The sequence below is a fragment of the Theropithecus gelada genome, chromosome 11 (genome assembly GCF_003255815.1).
Source record: "Theropithecus gelada isolate Dixy chromosome 11, Tgel_1.0, whole genome shotgun sequence".
NCBI lineage: Eukaryota > Metazoa > Chordata > Mammalia > Primates > Cercopithecidae > Theropithecus > Theropithecus gelada.
In genome coordinates, this window is record NC_037679.1 from 119,026,365 (window position 1) to 119,038,550 (window position 12,186).

Here is a 12,186-nt window from a genome sequence, read left to right on the forward strand (position 1 = left end):
ATGTAAGCTCTATAAGGCCAAGGACCATGTCCCTTTGTTCACCATTGTAGCCTACATTGTAGAGGACCGAGAACATGGTATTATTCAATAAATATTTGTGGAACAGCATTAACTAACATTACGTCTTAGTAGGGGGAAAGAACCAGGTGATTCAGCCAGTGATGAATTTCAAAGGGATCCTCTAAATCTTTAGCTTCAGGAATACATTTGTCTGTTTTCCCCCTAGTCTCCATTCCCCACCCCCCACTTTCTCCAAATTCCTTCCTTTTCCAAGGACTGAAAGATCATGGGTATATTTTTACTATTGTGGGCATCTGGTTTAAGCCTTTAGTGGTTTTCAACTTGGGTCCAAAATAGTCCTTGGCTGTTCTTAGTGTCTTTGACGGTTATATTTGAGGTTTTGCTCATGGCCTTCTCCCCCCACCCCCACAGTGCCCACCAAGCTATTATGAGAACAAACCTGTTAAAAGAAGAACTGGAGGAACTGAAACTTAGTATGAATGCTTCAGAAGAGCAGAAGAGCATGATTGTAGCCCAGAGCAAACAATTAGTAAGTCATCTATTATAGTACTTTGAATTTGGCATATAATTTACATAACTGAAATATACAAGAGGACTTATCTGGTGGAACATCAGAAGTCAATAGGCTGATGAATGAATTGGTAACACTTTAGAAAAGTAAAGGCAGGTAGGATTTTTTTAAATCTGTGCTTTTCTTTTCTTTTCTTTTCTTTTCTTTCTTTTCTTTTCTTTCTTCTTTCTTCTTTTTCTTTCTTTTCTTTTCTTTTTTTTTTTTTTTTGAGACAGGATCTTGCTCTGTTGCCCAGGCTGGAGTGCAGTGGCAGGATCATGGTTCACTCCAGCCTCCACCTCCCAAGCTCAAGGGATCCTCCTGCTTCAGCTTCCAAAGTGTTGGGATTATAGGCGTGAGCCACTGTGCTTGGCCTCCTTTTCAATCAAGATTTAAATTTTTTACATGTTTCTCAGTCACATTCACAATAGTTTGTGAAAATCCAGAAAATACTTGGAATGCCTCCTAAAGTCAATAGGAGAATTCAAAAATATCTGATACTAAAAACCACTTGAATTAAAAAAAAATCTGTGAAACTTTCACCTTTTTTCTCAGATTAAAAAAAAGTCAGTTCTCTCAGTACTTACAGGTTACTGAGAAGCCCCATAAATCATTCCTTACGCTAAATAAGCACAGGCTTGTAATTTCAGAGCAAAAGATTCATTTAGACTAAACTTTAACTCAGATGCCAGAGAAGTGATCATTTTTATTGAGAAGCTTCAACTGTTGAATAGAGAATTAGTAATAATCTTCAGAATCCTGATAGATTCCAGCAGTACTCTAGCATGGTTAACTGTGGTAAGAAGTGGCTGAAAGTCATTCCGACTAATTTGTTTCAGGTGTCAGTTGCAAAACTGTTGTTAGTCTCTAAATCACGGAGAGACTTGGTTCCAGCCCTATGGCGGTCCCTTATGACTTCCCACAAACAAAATAACCTCGTTTAGCTTAGCTCTTGCCTCAGTAGTAAAATGTGGGGACTAGCCCATTGAATGCCAGGTCTTCTGTGACCCTGCAAGTCTACATGGATGCATTATAGGAAAGACTCCATCTGGGACCACTGAGGAGCTTCTAACTGAAGGCAATGGAGAGAACGGGTCAAGAGCCCACGCTTGGGAGTCAGACTGCCGGCATTCAAGTTCTGGCTCCAAGGGCTGTGTGACTTTAGCCCTGCTACATAATCACTCTAAGCCCCTGGGTCCTCCTAGATAAAATGGAGATAACAATACTACTTATCCTAAGGCTGGGAGGGATAAATGAGCTAGGGCATGTAAAGCATTCAGTGTCCTTTTTTTCCTCTTAGGTGTTGGTAATGTGAAATTGCTATTGATTAAAGTGCAGAATTTTGGCCTGCACGGTGGCTCATGCCTGTAATCCCAGGACTTTGGGAGACTGAGGCAGGTGGGTCACTTGAGGTCAGGAGTTCAAGACCAGCCTGGCCAACATGGTGAAACCCCATCTCTACTAAAAATACAAAAATTAGCCGGGCGTGGTGGCGCACAATTGTAATCGCAGCTACTTGGGAGGCTGAGGTGGGAGGATCGCTTGAACCCAGGAGGTGAAGACTGCAGTGAGCCGAGATTGTTCCACTGCATTCCCGCCTGGGTGACAGAGTGCGACTTGGTCTCAAAAAATAAATAAATAAATAAAAGGAAAGTGCAGAGTCCTAGATACAGAACCCTAATCATTTGCATTTTGTAGTGCTTTATAATTTCAAAAGATTTAGTTCATACTTCATCTCATAGGTAGTAATAGAAAATCTGTAAGGTAGAAACAGAAGTTGCTGTATTTTTGTATACTAAAAAATATAATAGAGCAATAAAGTTCAGAGAAAGTTTTTAATTGTTCAAAGTCCATTGTCTAATAAATGATAGATCTAAATTAACCATTCTGTGGTGTATATGTACTTCAGAACATCATATTATACATGATAAAAGCATATGATGTTATTTACCTGTCAATTTTTTTAAAAAATGGTAGGGCCGCCAGGCGCAGTGGCTCATGCCTGTAATCCCAGCACTTTGGGAGGCTGAGGTGGGCGGATCGCCTGAGGTGAGGAGTTCAAGGCTAGCCTGGCCAACATGGTAAAACCCCGTCTCTACTAAAAATACAAAAAGTAGCCGGGTGTGGTGGCAGGCGCCTGTAATTCCAGCTACTTGGGAGACTGAGGCAGGAGAATCACTTGAACCTGGGAGGCAGAGATTGCAGTGAACCGAGATCGCACCATTGCACCCTAGCCTGGGCAACAAGAGCGAGACTTCGTCTCAAAAAAAAAAAAAAAAAAAAAAGGTAGGGCCAGAATTGAACTCAGGTATTCAGATTTTAAGTACACGGGGCTGGGGCGGGTGTTTATTATTGTGTCAATGAAATCCTAGCTTGAGATATTTTTTCTTTCGTTTTTATATTATAAGGGTAATGCCTATTTACTTTATAAAACTAAAAAAAATGCATATTAACAAATAAAAAGTTTTGCAACATTCTTAACCTACCTGTGAAATTTACTGTTAACATTTTGGCAAATAACCTGTCCTGAAATATATTGATTTTTTTTTTTTTCTGATGGTTCTGAATTTGAGGCTGTTAATTATAAAACAATTTTGATGCTCATATGTTGTGATGATGTTGAATCTGAGAATATCCACAGCTTCAAATAGAATGCTAGAGCTCTGTGATTTCAAGGTGCTGTTTAAATAGCTGAGTTTACCACTACCTGTCATAAATGAAGTAGCAGGGAAAGAAGGCAGGTTGCAGGTTGTTACTTTTTGTTTCTTTTACCCTTTCCTCCCTAACAACCATAGTTACAAAGAGTCCAGGAGGAGAACGACTTCATTTAGATCCCCAAGAACCTGTTAGCCAAGGCTTAACCCCACATTGAAAATATTTTCAGAATAGGCTCATTTGTGATAGGTGAATGCCACATTTAAAGTTGGTAAAGAACGTCAATAGCCTTGGAGGTAAATATGTGGTATTTTCATAAACATCTTAAATACGTTTTAATTATTTTTCTCACAATGAATTAGGAGACAGAAAACCGGGCTCTGATTCTTAAGATTCGGATTCTACAGGAAGAGGTATGTCAGAATCGTTAAACACTGGCATAGACAAACATGCAAATCATATCATCGTGATTTATGGCTGTGGGTTAAATAAAAATCATGTAAATGGTCAGGCTCTATAGGCCAGAGAGCAGGTTGACTTGTCAAATTACAAGTGAGGAGGAGTGGATGGGATTTTCATGTCTGAACAGAGGAACTGTTACTTTTGCAATTATTCTTGGAAGAAATGGGATTTAAGAAATTCAAATTTAAGATGAAATACAATGAACCCATCTAAAAAATATCCAAATGAAGAAGGAAAATATGGATGTTATCTAATGATTTTCCTTTTTTTTTTTTTTTTTTTTTTTGAGACGGAGTCTAGCTCTGTCGCCCAGGCTGGAGTGCAGTGGCCGGATCTCAGCTCACTGCAAGCTCCACCTCCCGGGTTCACGCCATTCTCCTGCCTCAGCCTCCCGAGTAGCTGGGACTACAGGCGCCCGCCACCTCGCCCGGCTAGTTTTTTGTATTTTTTAGTAGAGACGGGGTTTCACCGTGTTAGCCAGGATGGTCTGGATCTCCTGACCTCGTGATCCGCCCGTCTTGGCCTCCCAAAGTGCTGGGATTACAGGCTTGAGCCACCGCGCCCAGCCAATGATTTTCCATTTAATTCCATTGAACAAAGTGGCAAAAGTCTTAAGTCTAAGATTCAAATCTTAAATTCACTGAAAAAAGGACCTTGGAAAGACCATTTACCTTTTCTGGGCTAACAGTACCTATGCCATGGAATTATTTTCGAGATTAACTAAGATAATTCATGTGAAGCCATCTGGTAAACCACAATGTACCTTATAAGTATTAGGAAATATTAGTACAATCTCAAAGAAAAAGAGTATAATTTTTTTAAAGCAACAAAATTGAAGCATTGGAAGAACAGGGAACAAGCTACTAGTAAGTTACTATTTTGCAGGGAAAATTCCTTTTCTAATAGATACTATTTGAATATCAAGTAGTATGCCAGTTTAAAAATTTTGCTTTTATATAAGGCTATCAGAAGTATTTATGAAGCTGTGCTGCACAATCTGGACAGTTATTCAAAATGTGGGCCAGGTGGGTATTTTAAAATTTTATAATGGATTGGAAAGGAACAACTAAAGATTGGAAAGAAAGCCTACATTAGATTCAGAGCTGGTATAGCCACAAGGCCAGGCTTTTGTGAAACTAGTGCTTTACAGTTAAATTTCTGATGTAAGATATTTTTCTCCTCCTATTTAAATGATTCTCCTCTTGTTTAAATGAGTGACAAGTATCAAAGAATTGTACCAAACCAGTTCAGAATTGAGATAGAAGGAAGACTGAAAGCCCTTCATCATGAAATAGCATTACAATTATTGACTTACATTAGAAAATGAATATATAAATGTTGTCACTAGCTAAGATTCCTTTGGGAGGTAAAAATCTGATGCATTGTGAAGAGTAACATCACAATGGTTTGGGTAGTGATTCACTTTTATTCATTCATTCATTTCGTTCATTCAACACATATTCATTGGAAGACCTTAGAGCTATTGTAAGTGCTGAGTATATGAGCTTAGCAAAATAGCTCATGTGGAACTAGTGTGTTAGGTGGTAATAAGAGCTATGGAGAAAGGAAAAGCAGAAAACAGAATTAAGGCAGAGAGGAGTGCAATTTAAACTAGGGTGGTTAGGAAAAGCAGCCTTATGAAGCTAATCCTTTGATTCAAAACTGGGAAAGGAGGTTTATCTGTAAAAGAACCTTCCAGGCAGAAGAAATAGTAAGCTCAAAATCGTGAGGCTGCAGCCTGCCTGCTATTGTGGAGGGACAGCAAGGCCAGAGTGTCTGGAGCAAAGTGAACAAGTAGCAAGAGACGCAGGCCAAGAGCTGGAGGGTCCAGACACAAGGGGCTTACACAGGCATCCTAAGGATTCTGGCTTTAAAAAAAACAAACAAAAAAAACACACACACTTGAGTGAGATGGGAGCCATTGAAGTGTTTCGAGAAAAGGAGTAGTGTGATCTAATTCCATTTTAACAAGACAACTCTGGCTGCAGGGTTTAGAATCCCACTGTAGTGGGGCAAGAGGAAAAGCAGGAAGACCAATTAGGAGGCCTTTGAAAGGATCCAGTCAAAAGCTGATGGGGGCTTGGACTGAGCAGTTGCAGTGGAGGTGGACAGAAGTGTTTGGATCAGGAAATGCTTTGTAATATATCCAAAGATATTTATTACGTTTTCAGTTAAGAAGGAAATTTTCTTCTGGTTGTTTCTAGTGTCTCAGTGAAATACAAAGCAAAATCATCAGCTGAGAGTGAGGATGTTGGAGGGGGTATTGGAAATTTGAGGAAAGAGAAGGAATGAAATGAGCTGGGGGTTGGAAAATTTTTTGTAAAGGGCCTGATTATAAATATTTTTAGGCTTTGGTAGCCACAAAAATCACCTTTGCGTCAACTACTTACCTCTGCCTTCGTATTGTGAAAGCAGTCATAGACAGTATGTACCCAAATGGGCACAGCTGTGCTCCGATAAAACCTTATTTACAAAAACAGGTGTAGATTTGGCCTTTAGGCCTTCAGGGGTGGAGATTTGGCCTTTAGGTGTGAAGTGAGGGGGCTGGGCATAGTTTGCCACCCCCTGATTTAGGTCAAAGGCAGTATAGGTACATCAGGATGATATGATATGATCACCAGTAAACACTGAGGTTAAAGACCATGAATTAAACGTGTGACCTGTCTGTTCATGCTTTCTTTAAGCATGTTCTTCTGAAAGGGTGCTGGAGTGGGTGGTAAGCTAATTTAGGTAAATGCTAAGAAGCAGGAGTTAGGCAGGGAATGGCCTAATGGCATTTGGAAGAGAATGATTATAATGATTGCCCAGGGAAGAACTGAAGCTAAATAAAGAGGGGTCTGAGTTCATGGGAAGGTTGAAGGATAATGAAAAGGTGGTCGGATCAATGGATTGCAAGTTCCAGGGGGGACTGAAGGTTTGTGGGTATAGAGGAAGTAATCTGGAAAGGCAAGAGGTGGTTTTTGAAGAGCGGGATGCTTGCAATTAAGGTAATGGAGGGGCTGCAGTGACTGGTAATAACAAGTTTGAATTTATGACTATGGGAGTAGCAGCTGAGGTTGAATGGAAGATAAAAAGGCAATACTGAGAGTGATGAAATACCACCTCCTAAAAGAGACTTTGATTGTCCTCATGTTTTATTTTTCTTGGTGCTAAATCCAAGAATACTATCTTTTACGTTAGAATATCAAGAACATCATGGATATAGACAGACTGGAAAAGAAGATTGAAGACTTGTCTAAAACTGAGACAGAGCACCAAGTAAGCACTTCCCAAATACTGGTAAAATATTTTTTTTCTGTCAAACCAATATGATTTTATGAAAATGTCTATGCCTCATTGACAAACTAAGCTTTGGTTATAAATTCTGAAACTTGTCTACAAAATATTTGAGTTATATAAAAGCTAGTTTCCTTTTCCTTTTTTTTTTTTTTGGCAACTACTTTACTGATACGTAATTCACGTGCCTTAAATTTCATCAACTTAAAGTATACAAGTCCGTGTGTTTTAGTACATTCAGAGAGTTGTGCAACCATCACCAAAATCAAGTTTAAAACATTTTCATCACCCCGAAAGAAATCCCTTTAACAGGAACCACCCCCCATCCACCGTCCTCACCCCAACCCTAAGCAGCCACTAATCTATTGTGTGCCTCTATAGATTTGTCTATTCTGGACATTTTATATAAATGAAATCATATGTTGCCTTTTGCGTGTGGCTGATTTCACTTAGCATAATGTTTTTAAGGTTCATCCATGTTGTAGCATGTATTACTACCTCTTTTTATGGCTGGATAATATTCTATATGGATATATCACATTTTGTTTGTCCACTCATCAGGTGATGGACATTTAGGCTATTTTCACTTTCTGGCTATTATGAATCATCTGCTATAAACATTTGTATGCAAATTTCTATGTGTACATATGTCTTGATTTCTCTTGGATATATACCTAGGAGTGAAATTACTGGGTCACTTGATGTTTCTATGTTTGTTTATTTATTTATTTATTGAGACAGAGTTTTGCTCTTGTTGCCTAGGCTGGAGTGCAATGGTGCGATTTCAGCTCACTGCAACCTCTGCCTCCAGGTTCAAGGGATCCTCCTGCCTCAGCCTCCTGAGTAGCTGGGATTACAGGCGTGCACCACCATGCTCAGCTAATTTTTGTATTTTTGCTAAAGATGGGATTTCACCATGTTGGCCAGGCTGTTCTCAAACTCCTGACCTCAAGTGATCTGCCCACCTCGGCCTCCCAAAGTGCTGGGATTACAGGGGTAGAACACTGCACCCGGCCTTGTTTCTATGTTTAAACTTTTAAGGAACTGCCAGGCTGTGTTCAAAGTGGCTGCACCATTTTATATTCCACCAGCAGTACATGAGGGCTCAAATTTCTCTACATTCTTGCCCAAATTTCTTATCTTTTAATATTATATGGCAATTTTTAATTTAATTGTATCTGATTTTATGAATTTCAGGAAATACTTCAGATATTGTACCTTCTTTTTATTTTATTTTTTTGTAGTTTACCAGCCTCAACCTGAGATATTGTACCTTCTTAATGCTAAAAATGAGGAGAGATGGGAAAAATTTATCCCTAATTAAATTAAGAAATTATACTTTACAAAAATATTTTTTGTCTAGATAGTGTCTAAAAAGTCTATATTTCATACATATTTTTGTTATCTGTCATACATTTTCATCAGGAAACAGATGACAATGACTAGTTAATTCATGAATTTGTGTCATTCTTATTGTCATCTCTAATGGCTTATTTGAGATATTTTGTTGTTGTATGTGTCTGAAATGATGATATAGTTAAATTTCATATCTATATGTAGAGTTTTCCAGTTTCCTAGCAGAAACTAACATTTCATGTGTGTGTTTACATAATATATATAAAACAATAGTTATAATTTAAACATCAATTTTTTAAAAAATTAACAAATAATTAGTTAATTATGAATTTAAAGACAGGATCTCTGTCACCTGGGTGGTAGTGCAGTGGTATTATCATAGTTCACTGCCGCCTTGAACTCCTGGGTTCAAGTGATCTTCCCATCTCAAACTTCCAAGTAGCTGGGAGTACAGATGCACACCACCATGCCCATTTAATTTATTTTTAAATTTTTTGTATAGATGAAGTCTTGCTATGTTGCCCAGGCTGATCTTGAACTCCTTCCCTCACATGATCCTCCTACTTTGGCCTCCCAAAGCACTAGGATTATAGCTGTAAGCCATCATGCCCAGCCTTCTTAGACATTAAAATTAATTCTACACTAGGAGTGGCTGTCTTTGCAAAACACAACTGTGATAAACTGGTGGAAAGAGCCAGAAGACACGGGTTCAGATCCTGTCTTTTGTACTTAAAAATTTTATAACCTCAAGCAAGCTTTAAGTCTAAATTTTCACATCTACTAAATGGATGTGATGTTCGTACCTATCCCACAAGCTTGTTATAAACTCAGATGATGATGTGATTATATCCAGTGTATAAGATTATGGTGATGATTCTGCTTCTGACCATGATGATTATTTTTCCAGGTTCACAATTTGGTCAACATACATTTTATTCCTTCTATAATATGTAGCAGCATATGCCAACAAGCTTGCTTTTGATTTGAATAAATTGATATATCCTTTATATTCACTTAGCTAAAAGAAATCTTAAGCATTGTTAAACTACGTTGTTTTTTTTTTTTTTTAATTTAAATTTTAGTTTTAGAGATGAGAGTCTTGCTCTGTCACCTGGGCTGAAGTGCAGTGGTGTAATTATAGCTCACTGCAACTTCAAACTCTTGGGCTCAAACCACCCTCCAGCCTCAGCCTCCCAAGTGCCTGAGACTACAGGCATGTGCCACCATGCCAGGCTATATTGTTTTTAAAAGAGGAAGAGTCTTCTATGTGTCCTCATGGAATCTCTATGTTCATATTCTATCTAGACTTTTTATTTTCACCAAAAAAGTGAAGATTCTGAACATTCCCTTACTATGTTAAGTGTGGAATGGTGGGAAGGGCACTTGGCTGGAGCTGGAGACTTGCATTCCAGGCTCAGCTCTGCCATTGACAGTGGGTGACATTGGGTGGGTGAGTTTCTGGGTAGTGTGGAGCTTTGGTTTCCTCATTGGTAAAGTGAGTTGGCCTCTGGAGTTGGATGTGAAAGTTCTTTGTAAAGTGAAAAATACATGCGTGTTAGAGGTGCTTCAGAAACACCTTATTGGAATGATTTTATGGCACTGTCCTTTCACCAAAGCAGTGTCCCGACAGCCTTCCCTAAATCCGTCTCTTTTCAGATGCAGTTACACACATATGAGAACACTTTGCTTAATAAAGATACAAGTTTGCAGAAGGTTGGTATTGTTCCTTACCACAAAGGCCCATGGAATTGGCTAGCTCTCTCTAAATCTGATTCTTTGTTTTTTTTTTTGACGGAATCTTGCTCTGTTGCCCAGTCTGGAGTACAGTGGTGTGATCTCAGCTCACTGCAACCTCCACCTCCCAGATTCAAGTGATTCTCCTGCCTCAGCCTCCTGAGTAGCTGGGATTACAGGCATGCGCCACCACGCCAGCTAATTTTTGCATTTTTAGTAGAGACGGGGTTTCCCCATGTTGGCTAGATTGGTCTTGAACTCCTGACCTCAGGTGATCCACCTGTGTCAGTCTCCCAAAGTGCTGGGATTATAGGTGTGAGCCACCGTGCCCAGCCTAAAACATCGGATTCTAATATGATGTCATGAGACTTTCCTTTATAGTACTTTATAAAAATAAGTTTGAACTTATCTTCTGTAAATTCTGGTGGTGTTCATCCACATATGGGACAAATATTAGTGTGCCAGTCTACCAGTCACTGGCTAGATACTGGTGATGTTGTTTTAATTTCTAACAACATAAATGAGTCTGCAGCCATTCATTTTAGGGTGGAAGAAGAATATATACCCAAATTATTTGAAACCTAATTTGATTGATTGATTAGATAGACATGTAGATAGATATCATTCTATTCTTGTATCCTGTGATTGTAGCCAAGGATACTGGCTACAAAGGTGCTGGTTACGGTAACTTTAAGAGACACAGGAAGGAACACAGCCTAATCTTCCACAATAATCTTCCACAGTCCAAGACAGGGAAATGAAGAAAGCATGATATTTGCCACTCATCTTTTCCCTGCACATATTGAAATTTCAAAAGAAACATGCATAGCTGTGGACTTTGACTGGGATACTGAATATTGTCCTAACTTGATGTCTTCATTGTGCATGTTCTCTATGTGATGATATTGTGATAGTAGTGGCTACTCAGTTTCTCCCTAACTCTGGTCTTCCCACCATTCTGCACTCCTGCTCAGGGTTCATCAGGCATTGATTGATCATCTCCCATGTGCCAGCCACCATGCTAGCCATGGGATAAAATTAGAGATCAGGTACTCACTACCTGTACCTTTTGGTCTTGTAGAACAAAACAATGATTTTAAGGAGGTATCATTAGAACTGGAAAAAATCAGATGCCTTAATTTCATCGGTCACTTGCAAGATTGATTTTTCTTTAACACATCATGATGATAAATATAATTTCGATTTGGGCTTAAAAATCACCTTTTAGAGTTTGATTCCACTGGATCGGACAAACACAGATTATATTGACACCAGTTACATATTGCTGCCTTTTTGTCCGTGTGTGTGTGTGTGTGTGTGTGTGTGTGTGTGTGTGTGTGTGTTTGTGACGATGTTTCGCTCTTGTTGCCCAGGCTGGAGTGCAGTGGCGTGATCTCAGCTCACCGCAACCTCCACCTCCTGGGTTCAAGTGATTCTCCTGCCTCAGCCTCCCGAGTAGCTGGGATTACAGGCATGTGCCACCACATCTGGCTAATTTTGTATTTTTAGCAAAGGCGGGATTTCCCCATGTTGGTCAGGCTGGTCTGGACCTCCCGACCTCAGGTGATCTGCCTGCCTTGGCCTTCCAAATTGTTGGGATTACAGTCGTGAGCCACTGCACCCAGCCATCCTTGTGTGTTTTTAATCACAAACACTGACTGGTTCAGTTTTCAAATAGTGAGACTTGTAGAATCGCATGATGATTGGGCATTTACAATTCTTCTGTGGCTCACATCAATAGTCTAATAAATATGATTTGGTGGACCCATTACTTTTTTGCTATTATTTCTCTCTTCTACTTTTCAGAAAGGCTTATATATAGAAGAACTTAAATCAACCATCATAGAATATGGAAGCATTATAGAGGTATACCTGTTGTTGTTAATAATCTCACAGCTTGCAAGGTAGGCTTGTTAAATGTAAATTCCCCACTAGAGTAACATGTACAGCCTAATGTTGTGTGCAATTCCAGAATTTACGAGGTGATAAAAATAAACTGGCTCATGAGTTACAGCACTTGCAGCAGGAACTCATCACGTAAGTAGAGGGCAACCCTTGCCGGCCTCCTCTCTTGTTCCTCTACCCTACATTATTGGCAAATTGAGCTTTGTATGTGCCACATTCTTTTCTTC